Source organism: Mesoplodon densirostris, chromosome 7, assembly GCF_025265405.1.
Source record: "Mesoplodon densirostris isolate mMesDen1 chromosome 7, mMesDen1 primary haplotype, whole genome shotgun sequence".
Lineage (NCBI taxonomy): Eukaryota > Metazoa > Chordata > Mammalia > Artiodactyla > Ziphiidae > Mesoplodon > Mesoplodon densirostris.
This window is the reverse complement of record NC_082667.1, coordinates 11,730,867-11,740,961: the sequence shown is the minus strand read 5'-3', so window position 1 is coordinate 11,740,961 and position 10,095 is coordinate 11,730,867. Positions and strand designations below refer to the sequence as shown.

The 10,095-nt window shown below is 46.2% G+C and overlaps 5 non-coding genes across 5 annotated transcripts; 3 read left to right on the top strand and 2 right to left on the bottom strand.

Annotated features, from left to right (window-relative positions):
- Positions 1 to 827: 827 nt before the first annotated feature.
- TRNAV-UAC (transfer RNA valine (anticodon UAC)) lies at positions 828 to 900 on the bottom strand. The gene has a single exon. It is a non-coding gene; the product is annotated as a tRNA-Val (tRNA).
- A 293-nt stretch (positions 901 to 1,193) lies between these two features.
- TRNAR-UCU (transfer RNA arginine (anticodon UCU)) lies at positions 1,194 to 1,280 on the top strand. The gene is given in 2 exon segments: positions 1,194 to 1,230; positions 1,245 to 1,280. It is a non-coding gene; the product is annotated as a tRNA-Arg (tRNA).
- A 340-nt stretch (positions 1,281 to 1,620) lies between these two features.
- On the top strand, positions 1,621 to 1,703 carry TRNAL-UAA (transfer RNA leucine (anticodon UAA)). Its single transcript has one exon. It is a non-coding gene; the product is annotated as a tRNA-Leu (tRNA).
- A 5,163-nt stretch (positions 1,704 to 6,866) lies between these two features.
- Positions 6,867 to 6,939, top strand: TRNAK-UUU (transfer RNA lysine (anticodon UUU)). Its single transcript has one exon. It is a non-coding gene; the product is annotated as a tRNA-Lys (tRNA).
- Positions 6,940 to 7,773: 834 nt separating this feature from the next.
- TRNAF-GAA (transfer RNA phenylalanine (anticodon GAA)) lies at positions 7,774 to 7,846 on the bottom strand. Its single transcript has one exon. It is a non-coding gene; the product is annotated as a tRNA-Phe (tRNA).
- Between the last annotated feature and the right edge of the window lie 2,249 nt (positions 7,847 to 10,095).

The window sequence follows — 10,095 nt, the reverse complement described above, 5'->3', positions numbered from 1 at the left end:
CGCTACCTTTGTACACTAAACATAAGTGATTTATAAAGAAAATGTACAGTTATACTGCTGATTCGGGGCCCCAGATTCAGCTGTTGGCTGGAACAAACAGTAAATGGGGCTGGGGCGTCGGCAGCATTCAGTTTTCTCAGGCTGACACTTTCACTGAAACTAGAGTCACTTGAGGGATGCAGCCTTGAGCTGCTAAAAACGCTATTAGTGTCAACTGTTTTTTTCAAGTCTTATAGGCCGCCTAGTTGAGAGGAGGGCTCAGAGGAGCCCAGCTAGAGTTTAGTCAAAGAGAAATTCTTTGCTAGAGGGAAACAGCACCGTAAAACACGTGGGGCTGCTTGAATTCTCCACCATGAGCATATAATTTTTCAAAAAGTTTTTTTAATTTAAATAAAAGTACGAGGTCAGTGGACTTGGAAGTAATCAACAAAGGAGAGAGGTGACCTTCGGGATAACCCCTGAGTGGTGGCAGCAACACTGAAAGATGGCAAAGCAGGGTTTAGAAGGAGCGGGATCCGGATTCCTACCCAGGCACCTGGAGGCGGAACTGCGGGGGGTGGGGGTGGGGTAGTCGGGAGCGCGCAGGCGCAGAGACGCGCGATGACCTGAGCAGGGCGGAGCCGCTTGCACCTCCCTAGTGGCGCCACGAGGGGGCAGCCTTGGTGGCCGATGTGCACGGGCACCTCTGGAGCCTAGCCTGCGCTTCGGGGAGCAGCGCGGAGCCCGGTTGGAACCGGCAGCGTCTCCCACTTCCTGGAGTAAAACTCAAGTTCCGGCTGGCAAAAAGAAACGTTAAAATATCCCTGAAAAAGGATAAATGTGTATCGTGGTTCCACTGGGGCTCGAACCCAGGACCTTCTGCGTGTAAAGCAGACGTGATAACCGCTACACTATGGAACCTCCCGCTGCAAATTTTTGCCAGGATACAGTAAAGACTTTTTATTCACACAAAGACTTTTTCCTCCTGATGTGTAATGAGGTTGAAAGTTGATGCCTGGCGATCGCTCGCGAGAAGAAACTTTCAAACAGATTTCAGACTTTCAAGCGCAATGCCCATCCACGCTTCTCCTTGGCGACGCGGGCTCCCCAGTTTGTCCGAGAAAGAAAGCGTGGCCCGACGTGCCGGCGACCGTCCCCCAGACAGACGCCACTCCTGCCTTGATGTAAGCAACGCGGAAGACCTTTGGTTGCCGGGCTCTGTGGCGCAATGGATAGCGCATTGGACTTCTAGATTAGATGGAGGCATTCAAAGGTTGTGGGTTCGAGTCCCACCAGAGTCGCTTTTGTTTTGATAAGGAAAGAGCTAGGAGGAAGACAAACACATTACCTACAATTTCCGATGAGACTCGACCACTTTGAAAAGGAGCCCATTCCAGTTCCCTGTGGTGTCCTCAGACGTGACTGTTAGGAATCCTGCTACTTGAGTCTTCATCGCTTTCGTGTGGCTCCAGTTTCTGGTGACTGGACATGAGGAAATCACAGGATGTGATGAAAGTTACTGAGTTTCCCATCCCCCCATCCCCGTATTCTTTTACATAAGGCATAAAATTTTTAAATTGTGCAACTTTTCGTAGCTCAGTATTCTCAGGTTATGTAAAAACAAGCTTAAAACTAGCGGATACCAGAATGGCCGAGTGGTTAAGGCGTTGGACTTAAGATCCAATGGATTTATATCCTCGTGGGTTCGAACCCCACTTCTGGTACAAGTGAGCTTGCTTTTCTGAACATAACATAAGTCATTTTTTCCGAATTCCTGAGGATTTAACGATTGTGAGCTGTTCGTTTCGCAGTCTGAGGCGTCCAGCCTGAGTGGTTAAGTGGCAGTGACCTTTTAATTTGAAAGTTTATAGCAGACGTAGAAAGTGTAGCAATAGCTTCAGAACCGATGGTTTGGAAGGTAAAAAGTAAACGTCTGTGTGAAACTATACAAAGTATACTTTGTAGGGGAGGGGGCGAGAGGTACATTGCGCAGTAAAAACGTTCACTTTTTGAAACAGCGATTATCTAAGATCATGCTATGTGCCAAATACCGTTCTAAACGCTGAGGTTGTGGGAATGCAAAGATTTAAAAGAAAAGACAGTAAACCAAACAGAAAATAACATTAAGAAAAGAAAAAAAATTAGAAGGTCCTTAACCGACAAGGTTTTTGTCCAGAAGCACTTACAGGACAGAGGGAAGAGGTGGTTCATAAACAAGCAAATAAATAGGAGGATTTCAGATGGCGATAAGCTCTTATAAAGAATTAAGTGGGGTGGCACGATAGAGTGGCATAGAACTTTTTCAGGACAAACTTCTTCCATTTGATTATGGAAATCATTCACCTTGACAGGAATGTTCTCCCCTCTCCCTACCAAACAAAAACTTCCAAGGACCAGTTCTGACCCCTCCTCCTCCACGAAAAGCCTTCCCTGACCCCTGGCCCTCAGTCAACTGTCCATTCATTCATTCAGCAGTTTTTGAGAGCTTGCTTGGATAACAGTGGAGATGTACAGAGAGGTCCTGTCCTCACAGCAGAAACATTCTAGGAGGAAAGACAGACCATTAAACAGGTGTTGAAGGCAGGTTGTGGGGGGAGCAGCAATACGGACCATCTCAGAGTCCTCGGGACACAACCCCCTCTGGAGAGGATCAAGCAGAGATCTCTGCGGCGAGTTCTGATCCCTGTCTTTAAGGATCAGAGGGAACTTCCCAAACCAAAGAACTTAGAAAGTGGGAAGAGGGAGCATTTCAAGATGGCGGACGGAGGGATGGAGGGGTGGTGCGTAAGAAAGAAAACAGGATAGTTTGTTAAGTGAAATTACACACAGCTCCAGTTAACTGTCTCTACACTAAGCAGCCCAGTTCCACACCATTAACACTTGATTATACACAGTTTGAGACTTTTGTTCTCAGCGTTCAATGCCTGTCAATCTAGTCTGCCTTAGGGGAACAGGAAACAAATCTTCACGCTCTCCTGCGTTACATTCAAAGCTGAGTACAGAACTGTTGTAGGAAGCTGAGGTTAGACCAAAGGCTCACTAACTCCCCCAGAGGATTGGCTTCATCTTACAGGCAATTTTTTTTTGGCGGGGGGGGGGGGGGGGGGCTCTTTTTATTTTTCTTGGCTAAATCCAGCCATGTCATATGATTCTTAAGGATCCTACATCTTCATCTGTGAAAAGCGCACCCAATTCACTGGTGATTTTTCAATACCAGTGTAGCTGAGCAAACTTTACCACCTCAAAATGTCTCTCTGGCATGCGGATTGTTTAGAGCTGAAAACAATCAAGGCCCAAAAGACTCAGGAAGAAAGTTTGACTTTTGACCTTCTCCCTAACTGCCTAAAGAATGTAGATGAAGGATCTGCTCCAGGAAAGGAGTTACCACCATAGATTACCATAGTACGAACCAGGTGGGTAGACAGGGAGAAACCTAGCAAAGTCTAAAAGTGTTAAAATTCCTCTCTGTGTCCCATGGTCTCTGCATGGCCCAGCAAACCGTGGTTTACCAAACATTTGCTTTTCCATCTTCATGCCAATTGCCTTCTTCCCCTTTGAGGTTCCAAATCACTATCCCCAACATCCTCTTTTGGCTTTAGCTGAAGATAATATTTAAGGTGTGGTTTTCAGACATTTCGGCGAGTGACTTAATTTTCCTGGGTCTCTTCCATGTACACATATTAATAAACTTTTGTTTAATTTTCTTCTGTTAATCTGTCTTGTCAATTTAATTCTTAGACCAGCCAGAACTAAGAAGGATAGAGGGAAAAAGTCCTTGCTCCCCAACACCGGATACTCCCCTCCAAAACCCTGAAGCATGGAGGGAGCCTCTACTGGGAAGGAAATTTGCTTTGCACCTTCCTCTGCTGGGATCTGTAGAAAGCACAGGATCAGGGATGCTTTGATCTAAAGGGCTGCCTACGTGATCTCAGAAGGATGGAATAATCTAACTGTCAATTTTTTTCTTCTTCATTTATTTTATTATGAAAACAATACATGCTTTTTTAAAATAAATTTATTTATTTTTTTATTTTTGGCTGTGTTGGGTCTTCGTTGCTGTGCGCGGGCTTTCTCTAGTTGTGGCAAGCAGGGGCTACTCTTTGTTGTGGTGCGCGGGCTTCTCATTGCAGTGGCTTCTCTTGTTGCGGAGCACGGGCTCTAGGCACACGGGCTTCAGTAGTTGTGGCACGGGGGCTCAGTAGTTGTGGCTCGAGGGCTCTAGAGCACAGGCTCAGTAGTGGCACACGGGCTTAGTTGCTCTGTAGCATGTGGGATCTTCCCGGACCAGGGCTCGAACCCGTGTTCCCTGCATTGGCAGGTGGATTCTTAACCACCGCACCAACAGGGGAGCCCAATACATGCTTTTTTAATGCAATAATACAGATGTACGTAAAGGAAACAGTGAGAGACTCTTCTCACACACTTCATTGCCGTTCCTCAAAAGGTGGTCATTTTCATCAGATTGTTTTCTACCCTTAAACATCTCTTATGTATATGCAAACAACAAATATACAAATATATATAATTAATTATATATGTAATTAAATGATATATATTCACATACACATCGTTTGACTTTTCCACAAATATTATATACATATGGTTCAGCACCTTCTGTCATTTTTGTTTAATATAACATGACTATCTTTCCCTAGTGGATTACTTTTTAAACTTTGTTCAGAGTTCCTGAGGTTACCAACCGGAGCCGGAACCGAGCTCAGTTTCAGCTGATCTCACTCAAAAGTCAGTGTTCAAGAGACACAAGGGTTGGTGCTTTATTCAGGAAGCCGGCAACTTGGGAAGATAGCAAACTAGTGTCCCCCAAACCATCTCCAAGCTTCCAGTTAGAGGGAAAAGGGTTTTATAGGGAAAAACCAGGAAGTTTCAGGGGTGTGCAGGTGCGGGCTATGTGCAGAACAGCACAGACAGCTCCGATAATCATCTCAAAATGATTCATGCGGTGGTCTGGTCGGAATCACCTTGTTTTAAGCACAATCTTCAACTCCAGGGTCGGTTTGGTTCCACTTCCTGAGGCGAATTTCTGGACGTATGCAAGTCATAGATTCAGTACTGCCCAAGATGGAGCAGCTTGTGTCAAGGCTACGGTCTGGTCATCATGCAGTTAGCTTTTTCCCTCTGGTGGTGGTTTTAGTATCTGCAAAACAACTTGGGAATGTGCATCAGACACTGTTGTCTATGTCCTTCAGGGAAGAACTAAAGATTCTGTGACTCCTATCTGTTTACATTGTTACCAGTTCTCCTGGCCCAACTGCTAGCTTTTGTTACTATATGTTCACATTCTTCCAAGCCTTACCTCTTGAGCTAGCTTTTTCTGACTCTTGGGAGGCCTGGGAGACTAAAGCTTTTCTACAAACAAGAGGCAGGTGGAGCACACCAGGTGGAGTTCAGGGTCTCTGTCCCAGGAAGGCCCCCTAGGGTCCTGCTCAGTTACACGGATACATTTCTCCATAAAAGACTGCAGACGTCATCCTTCCCCAACAGAGTTCAGAGTGTCTCTGAAATCCGAGGACAGCTGAAATGGTTATGAGGCTCTACCCCATAAGATTCCTTTCCCTTCCCTTTCAAGGGATCTTATCCAGTGCCTCAATGAATAACATGGCAATGAAGAAACAGGAGTAATGAAAAAATACGCCTATTAGTGACAACTGAAAAAACACACAACCTAAAACTTGAGAGTTCCGTTTTATTCAGGGACCTTACTGAAGACCATAGCCAGGGAATCGGCCTCTCAGCTCTGAGGAACTGTTCCAGGAAGGTAAGGGAGGGGCCAGGATATATAGGATTTTTTGCTGGGAAAAAAAAAAAACATGTAGTTGAACATCAAATGATTACTGCCAAACACACACACACAAAACAGACATCTCAAGTTAATTATTTTAGTGATTTTCTAAGTATGGGAAGACGCAAGGGTCTGGGTTCATTGAAATTATTCCTTTGACATGCATCTTAACTATCTAGGGCCAGTATCCTGTTTTTCTCCATCCTGAATTCCCCTCTGGGCGCACCAACAGGGAAGGTGCAGTGGCTGGTGGCTTGATGGCTGCAACATTCGTTGTTTAGTGGAATGGTAGGCAACATGGGTTGTTTACTGAAATGGCAGGAAACTTTTTGTTTTCTGTGTGTCTACATTAGTTATATTCAGGACACAGCTGCCAGGGTAATGGGACTTCCCAAAAATATAAACTCCAGCCTGATCCAAACCTTTCAATGGGAGCTTCAAGGAAAATGTTCAGATTCCCTGGCAAAGGTCCTTTTCCTTTTGCTGTTCCCTCTGCTCAAAATTCTCTTCCCAAGCCTTCAGGGCCCCAGTCACCATTGGTAGCTCATCTGGGCATCACCTCCTGCTAGAATACTTGGCAGGACGCTTACTTCTGGTGTTGACCTGCTTCCCACCATCAAAACGCTTGACTTCTGTTTTGCGTGCCTTCCCACCCCACTGAGGACCAGGACCGGGTCTTGGTCCTGGATGGGTTCTGAATAATAAAGATTGGAGACCTAATCAGTTACTCATAAGATTCAACCCGCAAGACCCTCCGGGACTCTTCACAGACCAAGATTGGATTTAGAAATCCAGACGTCCTAAATCTGGAGAATTCCTCCTGGGATGTTCCCTTCAGGATGCGAGGGTGGGGGGGGGGGCGCTGCTGGCGTGGAAGCATGGTCTGGCAGGCAGTTATTTTCTTTATAGTCTTTCTGTAATGGGATCAGAAAAGATTCTTTCGCCAAACGTCTTCCCGACCTTGATTCTGCAGTTTCACCACTCACGTAATCAACAAAAAGACTCAGGATTTTAATCCAATAGGAAAAGAATAGGGCCACGTGGTCTATTTTCTGCGGATAGACTGGGAGCCACGTTGCTTTTCAGAGCCCGGGTAGCTCAGTCGGTAGAGCATCAGACTTTTAATCTGAGGGTCCAGGGTTCAAGTCCCTGTGCGGGCGGTTATTTTAAACTCCTAAAACTAATTTGAGTGTGTGTCCACACCACTCTCGCTGAGCAGGTGTGAAGTTATGCAGAACACACTTGATTCAGCCCTCCTGGAGTTTACAACCCAGGCCAGACCAACGGTGGATTTTGCAGAAAAAGTGAAAGGTGAGGAAAACAACTGATAACTTTCTCTTCCAACCTGTCTTTTCCCTTCCAACCTTGAATGACAGATACTTTGTCTTCAGATATTTTTTCCTTAAAATTAACATGTATTATTTTATATAGAAAACATCAATAAACATCGTCAGAGTCACGGATGGTAAATTAGCTCCTGGCAGTAAATGTGCAAATTTTGGCACTAAGTGATAATAGTTCACGCACTGTTTATTAAAAGCGCGGTGAGAAAACTGGGGTTCCAAGAAATATTTCAGGTCAACACACGTGCTTATAAATCACATCTTCAGCCGAGAACCATTCTTCACCAAATTTCTAACACGCTGATAGGACCCTGACTTGCGTGTATAGACAAACGTTTTTGAAGTCTTCATGTCTGTCGTCAATGAGAAACACTTGCAAGCCCAGCGTAACTATACTTGGCATCAAACTCAAGACCTTCTACGTGCAGACCAGAAGTGGTGGCCATCACACTATGAAACATCTGACACATAGCCTAAGTGGACTGGGTCCAGGTCATTCCATGATTTGTGATATCTTTAAGAGGTTTAAGCTCTTAGGATCCTCGCAGTGTGTGGGAGCGGGGAGGAAGGTGAGCCTTCAGGGGAGACACTGTAAGAAAAGGTAGGTATTCCAGACTCCAGTCCCGTTCAATGATGAGCCAGCAAAAGCCCTGCCGAAACCCGGGATCGAACCAGGGACCTTTAGATCTTCAGTCTAACGCTCTCCCAACTGAGCTATTTCGGCGAGCGTAGCAGGCATCTCGACCCTGTTAAGGAAACTTAAAAGAAAAATATTTAAAAACTAAGAAAGACTTTCTTTCATCTCTACCTTTCCAATTCCCAATTTCACCTTCCAAATTGCATCTTATTTTAGCTCTGAGATTTCGAGGGCAGTGAGTGAGAAAAAGAATTTCTGTCATGTGGGGAAATTGTCCCAGGCTACATATTGTCTTCCTAAGGCTTTTTCTACGTCTCCCCAGGACCCTAATAAGAGGAAAGACAGCCACCTACTAAGTGCCTACTGTGTGCCCAGCACGTCCTCTACGTGGTGTCCGTTCAGTCCCCACCCCCCCCACCCCTGCCTTAAGGTTGATATAATATGATAATTTTTAAATGAAATAACTCATTTGCCCTCTAATCATCCAGAACCGAAGCAGAGCTATTCAGCTCCAAAGCTCGAAAGGTCTTGGTAGAGAGAGACTCTGATTTGTCTTTTCCTTTTAATTTTTGGTGTTTTGTTTTGTTTTGCTTTTGCTCCGTTTTCACCCCTTGGTGAAAGGGAGAGGGGGTGAACTTGAGGACAGGAAGGAGGAAAGAAGAGCCAGGAGGTCTCAGCGCTCTCCTCCCCTTGTCCTCTCCTTTCCCCCACCTGGTGTGTTCTTGTTCAGTCAGGAAATAATCGGAGCAAAGAGACTCCACTTTTCAAGGTTGCCAGAAATGGACTTGATCACTTTCCAGGGGACTTCCTCAGGAAGAAGAAGCAGAATCCGAGTGTTTGCCTCAGCTCCCTTACTTTGTTCCCCTGGAACGCCACCTGAGCGCCATGACTCACTTCCTTCCAGAAAGAATCCCACTCTTCCTTGGGTCGGTGACCACTGCTGTTGCCTCAGCACATACCAACAAACACAAGTCACATGAATACGGGTTCATGATCTTCACGTATTGGGAACGTATGTCTTTGAAATGGTTTCTTACCTGTTTCAGGGTGTCTTTTGTTCCCTCCCTAGACTGAAAGCTCTTGAATAATAATAGCTGCAATGCACTGCATGCTCACTTTGGGGCAAAGAATCTACTAAGCACTATTGCATGCATTGTTACCTCATTTAATCAGCCCAGGTTTATGAGTGGGATGCTATTACTATTATTCCCTTTCTCCTGATGAGGAAGCTGTGCTTTGGAGAGAAGAAAACTGTGGGTCTGTGCAGGCACAGGGTAAGGCATCCAGCTTGGAGGGTGAAGGGGTGAAGGCCCTGCCTCCCACTTGAGTTCTATGTCCGCCTTCGCCCTGCCCCACCAGTCAGCGTTCTTTGGGTACGTTAGGTACCATCGTCCATCACCTAAGAGGGCAGCTGACTCAATCAGCCCACATCCCCTTCCTGTTAATGAGTTCAAGATCGACTTTCTTCCGTTGCCTGGCAGAAGCAAGGAAGGCTCAGTCTCCAGGTAAGCAAGGATATAACTGGTCCCTTCACCTCACAGGGAAGATTACTTTAGTCTTGGTGAATCCATGCCTGAGCTCTTGTGTCCACAACCCGACTTCCTCAAAACTTCTCAGGAGCCAAATGCTTACTAATTTGTAGTCAGTGGGAGCTAACATTTTTGTTTTTCGAACTCCAGGACACTTCGCATTCCAGCCCCTCAAACACACTCTTTCCCAGCAGGCACCCTCCTTCTCCCACCAGCAGAAGCCGCCATCTCAACCTCAACTTCTCTCTGGATTCAACGTCACCCTTTGTGGGTTAGCGGAGAGACTGGACCTCGGTAGAGAAGGGGAGCTGCCCTGCTTGGTGCTTCAGTTTCTAGATGGCACCTCTTCCTTTTCAGAGCGCAAAAAATATTCTCTAGAAGGGTAGCAAGGTGGAGTGGAAGGGTGCAGGATCCGTCCCACAATCCTCAGGCACCCAGAGGGAGGGAACCCGAGAGAGAGGGTCTGCAGGGCTCGCTCACGGAGAGCGAAGGGAGGCGGCGACTGCGGGACTTCCTGAAGGCTTCGTCCCCCTTTCTTTAATTGCAGCAGTAGTTGAGACCAAGCAGCCCAGTCGGCGGCTGCCGAGTTAGCCAGCTTATTTAGACCCTACAGCGATGCACTGCAAATCTCCTGGAGGCCTTTGCACAAACGCCCATGGTGTCTGCCTGGCTTTTACCCCCGGGAAGTGGTTGGAAACGCAGAGTACACGCTCCACATTTCACTCCCTTTTCCAAAGGCAACCGGCTAAAAATCAGAGGCCCCTAAAGCTGGTTCTCACTTTTAAAATATCTGTTAAAAAGTCGATC